Below are 7,554 nucleotides of genomic sequence, written 5' to 3'. Positions count from 1 at the left end.
AGTGGTGTGTGTCAGATTGTTTAATAGGTAACCAAGCAAGATAGACTCTAAAAGCTCAAGAACGCCCCCTACTGTCCAAAACATTGTTTTTTTAAATACTCGTGCAGTTGAGCAAACCTTAGTATAAAAGTGCAAAACAGCATGGCATGGAGGGTTTCCCAATCGTCTCCTCTGGGACCACCAGATGTTTGACTTATAGCACACATTTGTTGGGAAGTACTGGTATAGAAACCTGAAGACAAGACATACTGTGGCTCAAACTGTTAGGATATACTGTAGCAAATAGCTATTTATTTGACTTCATATCACAGCACAGGTTGTTATTTATAAATACTTTTGGAGACCAACCTCAAAGTGTCTGTACAGTATGATGCTGAATGTGAAACTCTTCTAAATGAATCATAACAGAACATTTCTGGACTAGGCTAGTAGTTCTCTCCCTAATGTCACTCTAAGAACCTTTTCCCATCATCCAGAGCCTTGAGCTTAAAATACACTAGGTTAAAGTAAAACCAAAGATTTTTATAACTAACCCAAGATAGACCAGTGTCGTTTTCAATGGGAGCAAATGCATCATAGTGGGCAGAACATGCAAGGAGACGGGCAGTGCCAAGCAGGAGCTAGTGAGATCCTATTGGTGCATTCTAGCATTTATTTGCATATTTCAGGCAATCCCTTCTCAAAATCAGGGAATGAGTCAATAATATGGAGCGAGATACCTGCCAAAAGGTTGAATGTACGTATCGTTAGGGTTGTAAGAAAATCCATAAGTAAAACGTTAGGATAATAAGAAAAGCCATGTGTGAAACATGAAACGTAAACGTGAAATTTAATCTGTGAACATACTAACACCATGTTACAATTATGGACTAACATTTTAGGCTTGAACAAATCTTGTATTGCAATTCTGACTTACAATAATACCTGTCAGAGTTTTGTCAGTTTCATCTAAACAACAAAGAAAACGGACACCAAACAGACTGTGAGGAGTGCTATGCAAACAAGCATAACCTCTTGGGTAGGGGGCAGTATTTTCACGTCCGGATGAAAAGCGGGCCCAAAGTAAACTGCCTGTTACTCAGGCCCAGAAGCTAGGATATGCATATAATTGGTAGATTTGGATAGAAAACACTCTACAGTTTCTAAAACTGTATGTCTGTGAGTATAACAGAACTGATATGGCAGACGAAACCCCGAGGACAAACCATCCCCCCCAAACAATTCAGCCTACCTCTGTTTTAAATTTTATTATAAGGCAGAATCCTCCCAGATTGCAGTTCCTAGGGCTTCCACTAGATGTCAACAGTCTTTAGAAAGAGCTTCATGCTGGTTTTTGGAAAAATGAGCCAGAAATTGTAGTTTTTCTAGGTGGCTCCCATTTTGGCTGTAGTGTTTCAAGTGCGTGGAAGAGAGCACGTTCTTTGGTATTTTTCTCCGGTAAAGACAATAACGATTCTCCGTCTTAAATTGTATAGTTTATTTATGTATTAGGGTACATAAGGTTTGATTATAAATGTTGTTTGACTTGTTTGGAAAAGTTTATTAGTAACGTTTGGGATTCATTTTGTATGCATTTTGATGGAGGGAAACTGGGTGGATTATTGACTGAAGTGCGCCAGCTAAACTGAGTTTTTATGGATATAAAGAAGGACATTATCGAACAAAAGGACCATTTGTGATGTATCTGGGACCTTTTGGAGTGCCAACAGAAGAAAATAATCAAAGGTAAGGCATTTATTATATCGCTATTTCTGACTTTCGTGGCGCACCTGCCTGGTTGAAATGTTTTTCATGTTTTTGTATGCGGGGTGCTGTCCTCAGATAATCACATGGTGTGCTTTCGCCGTAAAGCCTTTTTGAAATCTGACACAGCGGCTGGATTAACAAGAAGTTAAGCTTTATTTTGTTGTATTCCACTTGTGAATTTCACGCTCTGCAATTTCACCGGATGTTGGCCAGGTGGGACGCTACCATCCCACTTGCCCATAAGGAGATAACCCAGTATTAAAAAAACGGAATTCAGGGAAACCAGAAAAAGGTATCCTGCACGTTTTCAAGTTAAAAGTATCCATTCTCTATATTACTCCTCAGTTGAGTTTGCCACCGCGAGTCTAGATAGCACTAGCTGTATTATGTGAAGTGAAATTTCAGTCCGCTAGGTGAATCTATGAATTATGTGTGACCACTGGAGTCTTTGCCACTTTAATACGAATTTAAAATAATTTGACATGATTTATATGACTCAGGTCATGAACATATGAACTTTGAAAGGAACAAAGGAGAGGTTAAACGTAGGCTAGGTCTGGCATAAACGTATTCCCACACTTTACATTAACTCTGTTGCAGTGATTTTAGGTAGTCTCCGTACAGGCTATTCCCTCCATCGTGACTCTGCTGCCCAGTTGAAGAGCTTTTGATCTCCATGCAGCACAACAGCACCATGTGCATTTGGAAAAGCACCGCTCAGCCTCAGAAGATGCCCTTCTGGAGTCATGCAGCCATAAAGTCATTATACCCTAATGTAGGCCTATTTGTGTACTAGCCAAATGAAGTGCAGAGCATGCATGATACGTGCAACTCATCATTCCAACATATTTGAACATTTAATTCATCCTTCATTCAATTCAGTCAGTCAGTATGTCATCCATTCAGTCATTTGTCTGAGTTGCAATAGGAACTAAATCAAAGAGAATATCCATATGTTTATTGAAATCCATATGTGTATTCAAAATGATCTAAATTCTCCAAAGTTCTTTAGCCTATAACTTTTGTAATTCAATGTTTAATTTAGTCCTATCCAAATAAATATAGGCTTAGAACTCTAGTTGTGTTTTATAACTGTTTTTATTATAGGGCTCCCTTTAAAAAGAGACCCTAACTCAAAGGCCTCTAAATAGATCCTCTAAATACATGTTAAACTAAATAGTTGAAGAAGCACGTGCAGTGGCTGATCGGGAGAACAGCTCTGGCAATAGGAATAGGCTATAGATAGTCTTGACCATTTGGTACCCCTGGGCTATTTCTCAGGACAAATTATAGTCAAGACTTAATCAATATTTTGTTTGTCTCATTTATTGATATTGATAAACAGTGCTTTGCAAAAGTATTCATCCCCCTTGGCATTTTTACTATTTTGTTGCATTACAACCTGTAATTTAAATGGAATTTTATTTGAATTTCAGGTAATGGACATACACAAAAATATCCAAATTGTTGAAATGTAATGATTAATTACTTGTTTCAGAAATTTCAAAAAAATTAAAAAGCGGAAAAGTGGTGTGTACATATGTATTCTTCCCCTTTGCTATGAAGCCCCTAAATAAGATCTGGTGCAACCAATTACCTCCAGAAGTCACATAATTAGTTACATAAAGTCCAGTTGTGTGCAATCTAAGTGTCACATGATCTGTCACATGATCTCACTATATATACACACCTGTTCTGAAAGGGTCCCAGAGTCTGCACCACCACAAAGCAAGAGGCACCACCAAGCAAGCGACACCATGAAGACCAAGGGACACCATGAAGACCAAGGAGCTCAGGTCAGAAACAAAGTTGTGGAGAAGTACAGATCAGGGTTGGGTTAGAAAAAAATATCAGAAATTGAATATCCCACGGAGCCCCATTAAATCCATTATTAAAACATTTTAAGAATATAATAATAATAATAATAATATATGCCATTTAGCAGACGCTTTTATCCAAAGCGACTTACAGTCATGTGTGCATACATTCTACGTATGGGTGGTCCCGGGGGATCGAACCCACTACCCTGGCGTTACAAGCGCCATGCTCTACCAACTGAGCTACAGAAGGCACCACAAACCTGCCAAGAGAGGGCCGCCCACCAAAACTCACTGACCAGGCAAGGAGGGCATTAATCAGAGAGGCAACAAAGAGACCAAAGATAACCCTGAAGGAACTGCAAAGCTCCACAGTGGAGACTGGAGTATCTGTCCATAGGACCACTTTAAGTCGTACACTCCACAGAGCTGGGCTTTACGGAAGAGTGGCCAGAAAAAAGCCATTCCTTAAAGATAAAAATAAGCAAACATGTTTGGTGTTTGCCAAAAGGCATGTGGGAGACTCCCCAAAGTCTAGTCTACAATGACCCTAAGCATACTGATTAAGCAACACTTGAGTGGTTTAAGGGGAAACATTTAAATGTCTTGGAATGGCCTAGTCAAAGTCCAGGTCTCAATCCAATTGAGAATCTGTGGCATGACTTAAAGATTGCTGTACACCAACGGAACCCATCCAATTTGAAGGATCTAGAGCAGTTTTGCCTTGAAGAATGGGCAAAAATCCCAGTGGTTAGATGTGCCAAGCTTATAGAGACATAACCCAAGAGACTTGCTGCTGTAATTGCTGCCAAAGGTGGCTCTACAAAGTATTGACTTTGGGGGGGGGGGTGAATAGTTTTCTGTTTTTTTTGTCTTATTTCTGGTTTGTTTCACAATCAAAAATATTTTACATCTTCAAAGTGGTAGGCATGTTGTGTAAATCAAATGATACAAACCCCCAAAAAATCTATTTTAATTCCAGGTTGTAAGGCAACAAAATAGGAAAATGACCAAGGGGGGTGAATACTTTTGCAAGCCACTGTAGCTTCTGCGTGATGGGGTTGTGCAATCAAATGCCTATAACAAGCCTACATATAGAGTGGAATTCACTAATACAACAGTCAAAAGGCCTACTGTCTGTTCTCCCAAATACTGGAAAAAGTGTGTTTCGTTAGGTTACATGATCACCACAGTAGCCCCATGCAGCTATAAAAATAAATGATGCAATTATAGCCATTAAATAACACACTGAGCATGGCATATTTAGATAGCATAATAGGCCTAGCCTACATCATATTTACTTCATATTTTGCAGCTCAGGTGGTTATTATAGACAAGGCTCTTTATCATTCTCACACAAGTCATTTGCTGAAGGCCCAAGCCTAGACTACGTCATCTACAGGTGTAACGTCGTTATTGAATGCAGTTCTAAAACAAGCTCTAGACTTTTATTTTGGATATGAAACTAACGTCTGGGCTAGAGTTGCTTGATTGACTAGCTACGTTCGCTTTTTATAAAGTAGGTTTGAGATTTAATTTTGGTACTGTGATTCTAAGTATGGGATGCAATCAAATTGTTCACAGATTAATGAAAAGAAGGCACAGAGCCAATGTCAATTTGGAATATATAGAGTATTTTATTGCATTTGAGAATGTTTTGAGATTTGATTTCAAGAACAAGGTTTGGCAGTGAGAATAGACTTCTGAAGGTGAGAGCTCGAGTCATGGTATACTTGCTAGCAAGTGAGGTGATGAGAGGTAAAATGTTAGCTAAGTGTTGAGACAGGGTTATATAGCAAACACCTGAACACATAAAGCCATGATTTTAAATATGGTTTTAGAGAAAATACCTTGTCTGTAAAAAGTAATCTGATTAATTAGTAATGAGTTTTTAAACCACACGCTATTGCATTAATGCATGTTCTAATTTGTAAATCAATTAATGCTGTGACTTGCAGTCTAGGATGCAAATGGCCTCATCTATGGGCAGACCTATGACTGGAGCTGTACAGGTGTGAGCATCAGTATTCAGTTCCTCTGGTTTTCCTACTGCCCACTGGGCACACACTGGTTGAATCAACTTCATTTACACGTCCTTTCTATGACGTTGAACTAACGTGGAATATATGTTGAGTTGACGTCTGTCCTCAGTCGGTGGATTCTAATATCTCGTGAACAGACGCATGTAACACTGGTATCGTAGTGTCAGTCAACAGGCTGTGGGATAAGACGACTAGGCCTACAGCTAGGCCTACAGTATGACTGCAGTCAGAACAGCAGGCTACTCTTGGGCCATGACCAGAGGGGAGTTGACCAGGGAGGGAGAGGGCTGTGTGTTGGTCACATTCACTAGTTTATTGGAGACCACAAGTATAGAACGTGATATCAAAACCTGTTTCTTATATTTTCAGGTTCTGCATTTGACCCACTGGGTCAGTCCAAAGGACCAGCTTCTCCAGGCCAGATAAGAAGGCGAAGAGGGTGAATGACCTGATAGAGGAGAGCTGCCTGGCGCAAAGCTGTGGAGTCCTACAGTCGGTCAGTGTACTGTACCCCTGCCTCTTACCTGTACAGAATGACTTAGAGACATCACAGACTCAGGAATGTGTAATGCTTTACCTCGAACATTGTTATTTCTAACATTGTTATTACAGTCCCTAGATCAGCGGTTCCCAAACCAGGGGTCGTGACCTCATTTGAGAATTTCCAAAATCCTTGTAAAAAAATAAAAATATTACAATATCATCTTTGTCTCTCAAAATCATTTAAATGTGGTTAACCTTAAAAATATAAATTCAAATCTAAAAGTAAAAACCAGAGAGCACACTTAGATCGGGGAATGGTCGCACTTGACGGTTGGACTTGATTCATTCCCACAGTGAATGGCTAGTACGATATAAAACCACACGCTATTGCAGAGACTGATATGGTGAAAACAATGTGTGGAGAGGCAGAGGCACAGAAACTCACATCAATACCTTTGTCAGAAAACACCGTGAAACTAAGAATTGATGCTATAGCTAGCAATCATGAGGAAACTCTTGACTGATGGACTCAAACTCCTCACCTTATGCCCTCTAAATGAACGTTAGCTGTGAGGGTCGAGACCCATTGACTTATGCTCGCTACATGTCGGGGGATGCTATTCACGAGGACACATTGTTCTGTCTCAAGATTCTCGAGAATGAAACAGTACAAGGGATGCGTGGCTATATTGACGAAAAACAGATTCCATGGGATCGGATGGTGGGCTTTTGCACAGATGGTGCTCCATCTATCGCCGGACGGCGGGCAGGCCTCTGCACTCTAGTTATGAATGTGTCTCCCTCTGCCATGTGAACGCATTGTATGATACACCGACTGAGCTATAATAGATACACCGAGAGCAACGGGCGGCAGAAGAGCTGAGCGCAGATCTCGGACATATGCAGTACAGGTAAGTGCGGTTGTAAACTAAATCAGACACGCCTGTTCGCAAAACTATCAGATCATGACAATGTTCTATTTCATACCGAGGCTTGGTGGTTATCGGGGGGCTGTTGTCATTCGCAATGGATACAACTTTTTTTTTTTTTCTAAACAGACTTATACTTTCTGTGTAATGAAAATAAAATGTATCTCCTTGACTCTCTAACAGATATATTTGGAAAACTGAACGAAATGAACGCAAGCATGCAGCGGAAATAAAAAACTATTCTACAGTTGAGTGACTGAATCAGCGAAATCCGTTTGACTGTGATCCTGGCTCAGTTAACATGCTGGTAAATTAAGTCGATCAGCTGCTCGAGCTGTCATGTAATATGGTGCCGTCTCCCCCCGAGCATTAAAACTCAAGGTACGCTGATGCAGTGCTCTCGTCTGCATTAAAAACCAATATTGATCAAGTTTGGATGTGACAGGAGAGATGCCCCCTGTACTTTGAGAAGCTCCGACGCGATATGCATCAAGGACACCCATCTCATTAATGGTGGTGAGATAAGATAAATTATAT

This window comes from Oncorhynchus gorbuscha, linkage group LG01 (genome assembly GCF_021184085.1).
Source record: "Oncorhynchus gorbuscha isolate QuinsamMale2020 ecotype Even-year linkage group LG01, OgorEven_v1.0, whole genome shotgun sequence".
Classification (NCBI taxonomy): domain Eukaryota; kingdom Metazoa; phylum Chordata; class Actinopteri; order Salmoniformes; family Salmonidae; genus Oncorhynchus; species Oncorhynchus gorbuscha.
Note: the sequence above shows the minus strand (reverse complement) of the source record.